Genomic DNA, 9,800 nt, shown 5'->3' with positions numbered 1-9,800 from the left:
TTTTTCTCGGAAACGACTTAAGCGATTTGCAATCCGATTGATTGATTTGAAAGCCAATAATAATATCTACAATTCCATACTGGTCTTGTCTACCTAGCACTCACAGTTTCCGAGATATAGAATAATTTTATGTTGGTTCATTCTGGAAGTGACTTGTGCGGATGGAATATGTAATTTTCGTTTTTCTCGGAAACGACTTAAGCGATTTGCAATTCGATTGATTCATTTGAAAGCCAATAATAATATCTACAATTCCATACTGGTCTTGTCTACCTAGCACTCACAGTTTCCGAGATATAGAATAATTTTATGTTGGTTCATTCTGGAAGTGACTTGTGCGGATGGAATATGTAATTTTCGTTTTTCTCGGAAACGACTTAAGCCATTCGCAATCGGATTGATTCGTTTGAAAGGCAATAATAATATCTACAATTCCATACTGGTTTTGTCTACCTAGCACTCACAGATTCCCAGATATAGAATAATTTTATGTTGGTTCATTCTGGAAGTGACTTGTGCGGATGGAATATGTAATTTTCGTTTTTCTCGGAAACGATTTAGGCGATTTGCAATCGGATTGATTCATTTGAAAGCCAATAATAATATCTACAATACCATACTGGTTTTGACTACCTAGCACTCACAAATTCCGAGATATAGATTATTTTTAGCTTGGGTCATTCTGGAAGTGACTTGTGCGGATGGAATGTGTAATTTTCGTTTTCTCGGAAACGACTTAAGCGATTTGCAATCGGATTGATTCGTTTGATAGCCTATAATAATATCTACAATTCCATACTGGTTTTGTCTACCTAGCACTCACAGTTTCCGAGATATAGAATAATCTTATGTTGGTTCATTCTGGAAGTGGCTTGTGCGGATGGAATATGTAATTTTCGTTTTTCTCGGAAACGATTTAAGCGATTTGCAATCGGATTGATTCATTTGAAAGCCAATAACAATATCTACAATACCATACTGGTTTTGTCTACCTAGCACTCACAAATTCCGAGATATAGATTATTTTTAGGTTGGGTCATTCTGGAAGTGACTTGTGCGGATGGAATATGTAATTTTCGTTTTTCTCGGAAACGACTTAAGCGATTTGCAAACGGATTGATTCATTTGAAAGCCAATAATAATATCTACAATTCCATACTGGTTTTGTCTACCTAGCACTCACAGTTTCCGAGATATAGAATAATTTTATGTTGGTTCATTCTGGAAGTGACTTGTGCGGATGGAATATGTAATTTTCGTTTTTCTCGGAAACGACTTGAGCGATTTGCAATCGGATTGATTCATTTGAAAGCCAATAATAATATCTACAATTCCATACTGGTGTTGTCTACCTAGCACTCACAGTTTCCGAGATATAGAATAATTTTATGTTGGTTCATTCTGGAAGTGACTTGTGCAGATGGAATATGTAATTTTCGTTTTTCTCGGAAACGATTTAAGCGATTTGCAATCGGATTGATTCATTTGAAAGCCAATAACAATATCTACAATACCATACTGGTTTTGTCTACCTAGCACTCACAAATTCCGAGATATAGATTATTTTTAGGTTGGGTCATTCTGGAAGTGACTTGTGCGGATGGAATATGTAATTTTCGTTTTTCTCGGAAACGACTTAAGCGATTTGCAAACGGATTGATTCATTTGAAAGCCAATAATAATATCTACAATTCCATACCGGTTTTGTCTACCTAGCATTTACCGTTTCCGAGATATAGAATAATTTTATGTTGGTTCATTCTGGAAGTGACTTGTGCGGATGGAATATGTAATTTTCGTTTTTCTCGGAAACGACTTGAGCGATTTGCAATCGGATTGATTCATTTGAAAGCCAATAATAATATCTACAATTCCATACTGGTTTTGTCTACCTAGCACTTACCGTTTCCGAGATAAAATTATTTTTAGGTTGGTTCATTCTGGAAGTGACTTGTGCGGATGGAATATGTAATTTTCGTTTTTTTCGGAAACGACTTAAGCGATTTGCAATCGGATTGATTCATTTGAAAGCCAATAATAATATCTACAATTCCATACTGGTTTTGTCTACCTAGCACTTACCGTTTCCGAGATATACATTATTTTTAGGTTGGTTCATTCTGGAAGTGACTTGTGCGGATGGAATATGTAATTTTCGTTTTTCTCGGAAACGACTTAAGCGATTTGCAATCGGATTGATTCGTTTGAAAGCCAATAATAATATCTAGAATACTATACTGGTTTTGTCTACATAGCTCTACTTGTTTCCGAGATATAGATTATTTTTAGGTTGGGTCATTCTGGAAGTGACTTGTGCGGATGGAATATGTAATTTTCGTTTTTCTCGGAAACGACTTAAGCGATTTGCAATCGGATTGATTCATTTGAAAGCCAATAATAATATCTACAATTCCATACTGGTTTTGTCTACCTAGCACTTACCGTTTCCGAGGTATACATTATTTTTAGGTTGGTTCATTCTGGAAGTGACTTGTGCGGATGGAATATGTAATTTTCGTTTTTCTCGGAAACGACTTAAGCGATTTGCAATCGGATTGATTCGTTTGAAAGCCAATAATAATATCTAGAATACTATACTGGTTTTGTCTACCTAGCTCTTACCGTTTCCGAGATATAGATTATTTTTAGGTTGGGTCATACTGGAAGTGACTTGTGCGGATGGAATATGTAATTTTCGTTTTTCTCGGAAACGACTTAAGCGATTTGCAATCGGATTGATTCATTTGAAAGCCAATAATAATATCTACAATTCCATACTGGTTTTGTCTACCTAGCACTCACAGTTTCCGAGATATAGATTATTTTTAGGTTGGTTCATTCTGGAAGTGACTTGTGCGGATGGAATATGTAATATTCGATTTTCTCGGAAACGACTTAAGCGATTTGCAATCGGATTGATTCGTTTGAAAGCCAATAATAATATCTAGAATTCTATACTGGTTTTGTCTACCTAGCACTCACAAATTCCGAGATATAGATTATTTTTAGGTTGGGTCATTCTGGAAGTGACTTGTGCGGATGGAATATGTAATTTTCGTTTTCTCGGAAAGGACTTAAGCGATTTGCAATCGGATTGATTCATTTGAAAGCCAATAATAATATCTACAATTCCATACTGGTTTTGTCTGCCTAGCACTCACAGTTTCCGAGATATAGAATAATTTTATGTTGGTTCATTCTGGAAGTGACTTGTGCGGATGGAATATGTAATTTTTGTTTTTCTCGGAAACGGTTTAAGCGATTTGCAATCGGATTGATTCATTTGAAAGCCAATAATAATATCTACAATACCATACTGGTTTTGTCTACCTAGCACTTACCGTTTCCGAGATATAAATTATTTTTAGGTTGGTTCATTCTGGAAGTGACTTGTGCGGATGGAATATGTAATTTTCGTTTTTCTCGGAAACGACTTAAGCGATTTGCAATCGGATTGATTCGTTAGAAAGCCAATAATAATATCTACAATTCCATACTGGTTTTGTCTACCTAGCATTCACAGTTTCCGAGATATAGAATAATTTTATGTTGGTTCATTCTGGAAGTGACTTGTGCGGATGGAATATGTAATTTTCGTTTTTCTCGGAAACGACTTAAGCGATTTGCAAACGGATTGATTCATTTGAAAGCCAATAATAATATCTACAATTCCATACTTGTTTTGTCTACCTACCACTCACAGTTTCCGAGATATAGAATAATTTTATGTTGGTTCATTCTGGAAGTGACTTGTGCGGATGGAATATGTAATTTTCGTTTTTCTCGGAAACGACTTGAGCGATTTGCAATCGGATTGATTCATTTGAAAGCCAATAATAATATCTACAATTCCATACTGGTTTTGTCTACCTAGCACTTACCGTTTCCGAGATAAAATTATTTTTAGGTTGGTTCATTCTGGAAGTGACTTGTGCGGATGGAATATGTAATTTTCGTTTTTCTCGGAAACGACTTAAGCGATTTGCAATCGGATTGATTCGTTTGAAAGCCAATAATAATATCTAGAATACTATACTGGTTTTGTCTACATAGCTCTTATTGTTTCCGAGATATAGATTATTTTTAGGTTGGGTCATTCTGGAAGTGACTTGTGCGGATGGAATATGTAATTTTCATTTTTCTCGGAAACGACTTAAGCGATTTGCAATCGGATTGATTCATTTGAAAGCCAATAATAATATCTACAATTCCATACTGGTTTTGTCTACCTAGCACTTACCGTTTCCGAGATATACATTATTTTTAGGTTGGTTCATTCTGGAAGTGACTTGTGCGGATGGAATATGTAATTTTCGTTTTTCTCGGAAACGACTTAAGCGATTTGCAATCGGATTGATTCGTTTGAAAGCCAATAATAATATCTAGAATACTATACTGGTTTTGTCTACCTAGCTCTTACCGTTTCCGAGGTATAGATTATTTTTAAGTTGGGTCATACTGGAAGTGACTTGTGCGGATGGAATATGTAATTTTCGTTTTTCTCGGAAACGACTTAAGCGTTTTGCAATCGGATTGATTCGTTTGAAAGCCAATAATAATATCTAGAATACTATACTGGTTTTGTCTACCTAGCTCTTACCGTTTCCGAGATATAGATTATTTTTAGGTTGGTTCATTCTGGAAGTGACTTGTGCGGTTGGAATATGTAATATTCGATTTTCTCGGAAACGACTTAAGCGATTTGCAATCGGTTTGATTCGTTTGAAAGCCAATAATAATATCTAGAATTCTGTACTGGTTTTGTCTACCTAGCACTCACAAATTCCGAGATATAGATTATTTTTAGGTTGGGTCATTCTGGAAGTGACTTGTGCGGATGGAATATGTAATTTTCGTTTTCTCGGAAAGGACTTAAGCGATTTGCAATCGGATTGATTCATTTGAAAGCCAATAATAATATCTACAATTCCATACTGGTTTTGTCTGCCTAGCACTCACAGTTTCCGAGATATAGAATAACTTTATGTTGGTTCATTCTGGAAGTGACTTGTGCGGATGGAATATGTAATTTTCGTTTTTCTCGGAAACGATTTAAGCGATTTGCAATCGGATTGATTCATTTGAAAGCCAATAATAATATCTACAATACCATACTGGTTTTGTCTACCTAGCACTTACCGTTTCCGAGATATAGATTATTTTTAGGTTGGTTCATTCTGGAAGTGACTTGTGCGGATGGAATATGTAATTTTCGTTTTTCTCGCAAACGACTTAAGCGATTTGCAATCGGATTGATTCGTTTGAAAGCCAATAATAATATCTACAATTCCATACTGATTTTGTCTACCTAGCATTCACAGTTTCCGAGATATAGAATAATTTTATATTGGTTCATTCTGGAAGTGACTTGTGCGGATGGAATATGTAATTTTCGTTTTTCTCGGAAACGATTTAAGCGATTTGCAATCGGATTGATTCGTTTGAAAGCCAATAATAATATGTACAATTCCATACTGGTTTTGTCTACCTAGCACTCACAGTTTCCGAGATATAGATTATTTTTAGGTTGGGTCATTCTGGAAGTGACTTGTGCGGATGGAATATGTAATTTTCGTTTTTCTCGGAAATGACTTAAGCGATTTGCAATCGGATTGATTCGTTTGAAAGCCAATAATAATATCTACAATTCCATACTGGTTTTGTCTACCTAGCACTCACAGTTTCCGAGATATAGAATAATTTTATGTTGGTTCATTCTGGAAATGACTTGTGCGGATGGAATATGTAATATTCGATTTTCTCGGAAACGACTTAAGCGATTTGCAATCGGTTTGATTCGTTTGAAAGCCAATAATAATATCTAGAATTCTATACTGGTTTTGTCTACCTAGCACTCACAAATTCCGAGATATAGATTATTTTTAGGTTGGGTCATTCTGGAAGTGACTTGTGCGGATGGAATATGTAATTTTCCTTTTTCTCGGAAACGACTTAAACGATTTGCAATCGGATTGATTCATTTGAAAGCCAATAATAATATCTACAATTCCATACTGGTGTTGTCTACCTAGCACTCACAGTTTCCGAGATATAGAATAATTTTATGTTGGTTCATTCTGGAAGTGACTTGTGCAGATGGAATATGTAATTTTCGTTTTTCTCGGAAACGACTTAAGCGATTTGCAATCGGATTGATTCGTTTGAAAGCCAATAATAATATCTACAATTCCATACTGGTTTTGTCTACCTAGCACTTACCGTTTCCGAGATATAGATTATTTTTAGGTTGTTTGATCCTGAAAGTGACTTGTGCGGTTGGAATATGCAATATTCGATTTTCTCGAAAACGACTTAAGCGATTTGCAATCGGTTTGATTCGTTTCAAAGCCAATAATAATATCTAGAATTCTATACAGGTTTTGTCTACATAGCTCTTATTGTTTCCGAGATATAGATTATTTTTAGGTTGGGTCATTCTGGAAGTGACTTGTGCGGATGGAATATGTAATTTTTGTTTTCTCGGAAAGGACTTAAGCGATTTGCAATCGGATTGATTCGTTTGAAAGCCAATAATAATATCTACAATTCCATACTGGTTTTGTCTACCTAGCACTCACAGTTTCCGAGATATAGAATAATTTTATGTTGGTTCATTTTGGAAGTGACTTGTGCGAATGGAATATGTAATTTTCGTTTTTCTCGGAAACGATTTAAGCGATTTGCAATCGGATTGATTCGCTTGAAAGCCAATAATAATATCTACAATTCCATACTGGTTTTGTCTACCTAGCACTCACAGTTTCCGAGATATAGAATAATTTTATGTTGGTTCATTCTGGAAGTGACTTGTGCGGATGGAATATGTAATTTTCGTTTTTCTCGGAAACGATTTAAGCGATTTGCAATCGGATTGATTCATTTGAAAGCCAATAATAATATCTACAATACCATACTGGTTTTGTCTACCTAGCACTCACAGTTTCCGAGATATAGAATAATTTTATATTGGTTCATTCTGGAAGTGACTTGTGCGGATGGAATATGTAATTTTCGTTTTTCTCGGAAACGACTTAAGCGATTTGCAATCGGATTGATTCATTTGAAAGCCAATAATAATATGTACAATTCCATACTGGTTTTGTCTACCTAGCACTTACCGTTTCCGAGATAAAATTATTTTTAGGTTGGGTCATTCTGGAAGTGACTTGTGCAGATGGAATATGTAATCTTCGTTTTTCTCGGAAACGACTTAAGCGATTTGCAATCGGATTGATTCATTTGAAAGCCAATAATAATATCTACAATTCCATACTGGTTTTGTCTGCCTAGCACTCACAGTTTCCGAGATATAGAATAATTTTATGTTGGTTCATTCTGGAAGTGACTTGTGCGGATGGAATATGTAATTTTCGTTTTTCTCGGAAACGACTTAAGCGATTTGCAATCGGATTGATTCGTTTGAAAGCCAATAATAATATCTACAATTCCATACTGGTTTTGTCTGCCTAGCACTCACAGTTTCCGAGATATAGAATAATTTTATGTTGGTTCATTCTGGAAGTGACTTGTGCGGATGGAATATGTAATTTTCGTTTTTCTCGGAAATGATTTAGGCGATTTGCAATCGGATTGATTCATTTGAAAGCCAATAATAATATCTACAATACCATACTGGTTTTGTCTACCTAGCACTCACAAATTACGAGATATAGATTATTTTTAGGTTGGGTCATTCTGGAAGTGACTTGTGCGGATGGAGTATGTAATTTTCGTTTTTCTCGGAAACGACTTAAGCGATTTGCAATCGGATTGATTCATTTGAAAGCCAATAATAATATGTACAATTCCATACTGGTTTTGTCTACCTAGCACTTACCGTTTCCGAGATAAAATTATTTTTAGGTTGGGTCATTCTGGAAGTGACTTGTGCGGATGGAATATGTAATTTTTGTTTTTCTCGGAAACGACTTAAGCGATTTGCAATCGGATTGATTCGTTTGAGAGCCAATAATAATATCTACAATTCCATACTGGTTTTGTCTACCTAGCACTCACAATTTCCGAGATATAGAATAATTTTATGTTGGTTCATTCTGGAAGTGACTTGTGCGGATGGAATATGTAATTTTCGTTTTTCTCGGAAACGACTTAAGCGATTTGCAATCGGATTGATTCATTTGAAAGCCAATAATAATATCTACAATTCCATACTGGTTTCGTCTATATAGCTCTTATTGTTTTCGAGATATAGATTATTTTTAGGGTGGGTCATTCTGGAAGTGACTTGTGCGGATGGAATATGTAATTTTCGTTTTTTCGGAAACGACTTAAGCGATTTGCAATCGGATTGATTCGTTTGAAAGCCAATAATAATATCTACAATTCCATACTGGTTTTGTCTACCTAGCACTCACAGTTTCCGAGATATAGAATAATTTTATGTTGGTTCATTCTGGAAGTGACTTGTGCGGATGGAATATGTAATTTTCGTTTTTCTCGGAAACGACTTAAGCGATTTGCAATCGGATTGATTCGTTTGAGAGCCAATAATAATATCTACAATTCCATACTGGTTTTGTCTACCTAGCACTCACAGTTTCCGAGATATAGAATAATTTTATGTTGGTTCATTCTGGAAGTGACTTGTGCGGATGGAATATGTAATTTTCGTTTTTCTTGGAAACGATTTAGGCGATTTGCAATCGGATTGATTCATTTGAAAGCCAATAATAATATCTACAATACCATACTGGTTTTGTCTACCTAGCACTCACAAATTCCGAGATATAGATTATTTTTAGCTTAGGTCATTCTGGAAGTGACTTGTGCGGATGGAATATGTAATTTTCGTTTTCTCGGAAACGACTTAAGCGATTTGCAATCGGATTGATTCGTTTGATAGCCTATAATAATATCTACAATTCCATACTGGTTTTGTCTACCTAGCACTCACAGTCTCCGAGATATAGAATAATTTTATGTTGGTTCATTCTGGAAGTGACTTGTGCGGATGGAATATGTAATTTTCGTTTTTCTCGGAAACGACTTAAGCGATTTGCAATCGGATTGATTCGTTTGAAAGCCAATAAAAATATCTACAATTCCATACTGGTTTTGTCTACCTAGCACTCACAGTTTCCGAGATATAGAATAATTTTATGTTGGTTCATTCTGGAAGTGACTTGTGCGGATGGAATATGTAATTTTCGTTTTTCTCGGAAACGATTTAGGCAATTTGCAATCGGATTGATTCATTTGAAAGCCAATAATAATATCTACAATTCCATACTGGTTTTGTCTACCTAGCACTTACCGTTTCCGAGATATAAATTATTTTTAGGTTGGTTCATTCTGGAAGTGACTTGTGCGGATGGAATATGTAATTTTCGTTTTTCTCGGAAACGACTTAAGCGATTTGCAATCGGATTGATTCGTTTGAAAGCCAATAATAATATCTAAAATACTATACTGGTTTTGTCTACCTAGCTCTTACCGTTTCCGAGATATAGAATAATTTTATGATGGTTCATTCTGGAAGTGGCTTGTGCGGATGGAATATGTAATTTTCGTTTTTCTCGGAAACGACTTAAGCGATTTGCAATCGGATTGATTCGTTTGAAAGCCAATAAAAATATCTACAATTCCATACTGGTTTTGTCTACCTAGCACTCACAGTTTCCGAGATATAGAATAATTTTATGTTGGTTCATTCTGGAAGTGACTTGTGCGGATGGAATATGTAATTTTCGTTTTTCTCGGAAACGATTTAGGCAATTTGCAATCGGATTGATTCATTTGAAAGCCAATAATAATATCTGCAATACCATACTGGTTTTGTC

The sequence above is a fragment of the Stomoxys calcitrans genome, chromosome 4 (assembly GCF_963082655.1).
Source record: "Stomoxys calcitrans chromosome 4, idStoCalc2.1, whole genome shotgun sequence".
NCBI classification, from domain to species: domain Eukaryota; kingdom Metazoa; phylum Arthropoda; class Insecta; order Diptera; family Muscidae; genus Stomoxys; species Stomoxys calcitrans.
The sequence above is the reverse complement of the archived record's forward strand: the minus strand, read 5'-3'. Positions refer to the sequence as shown.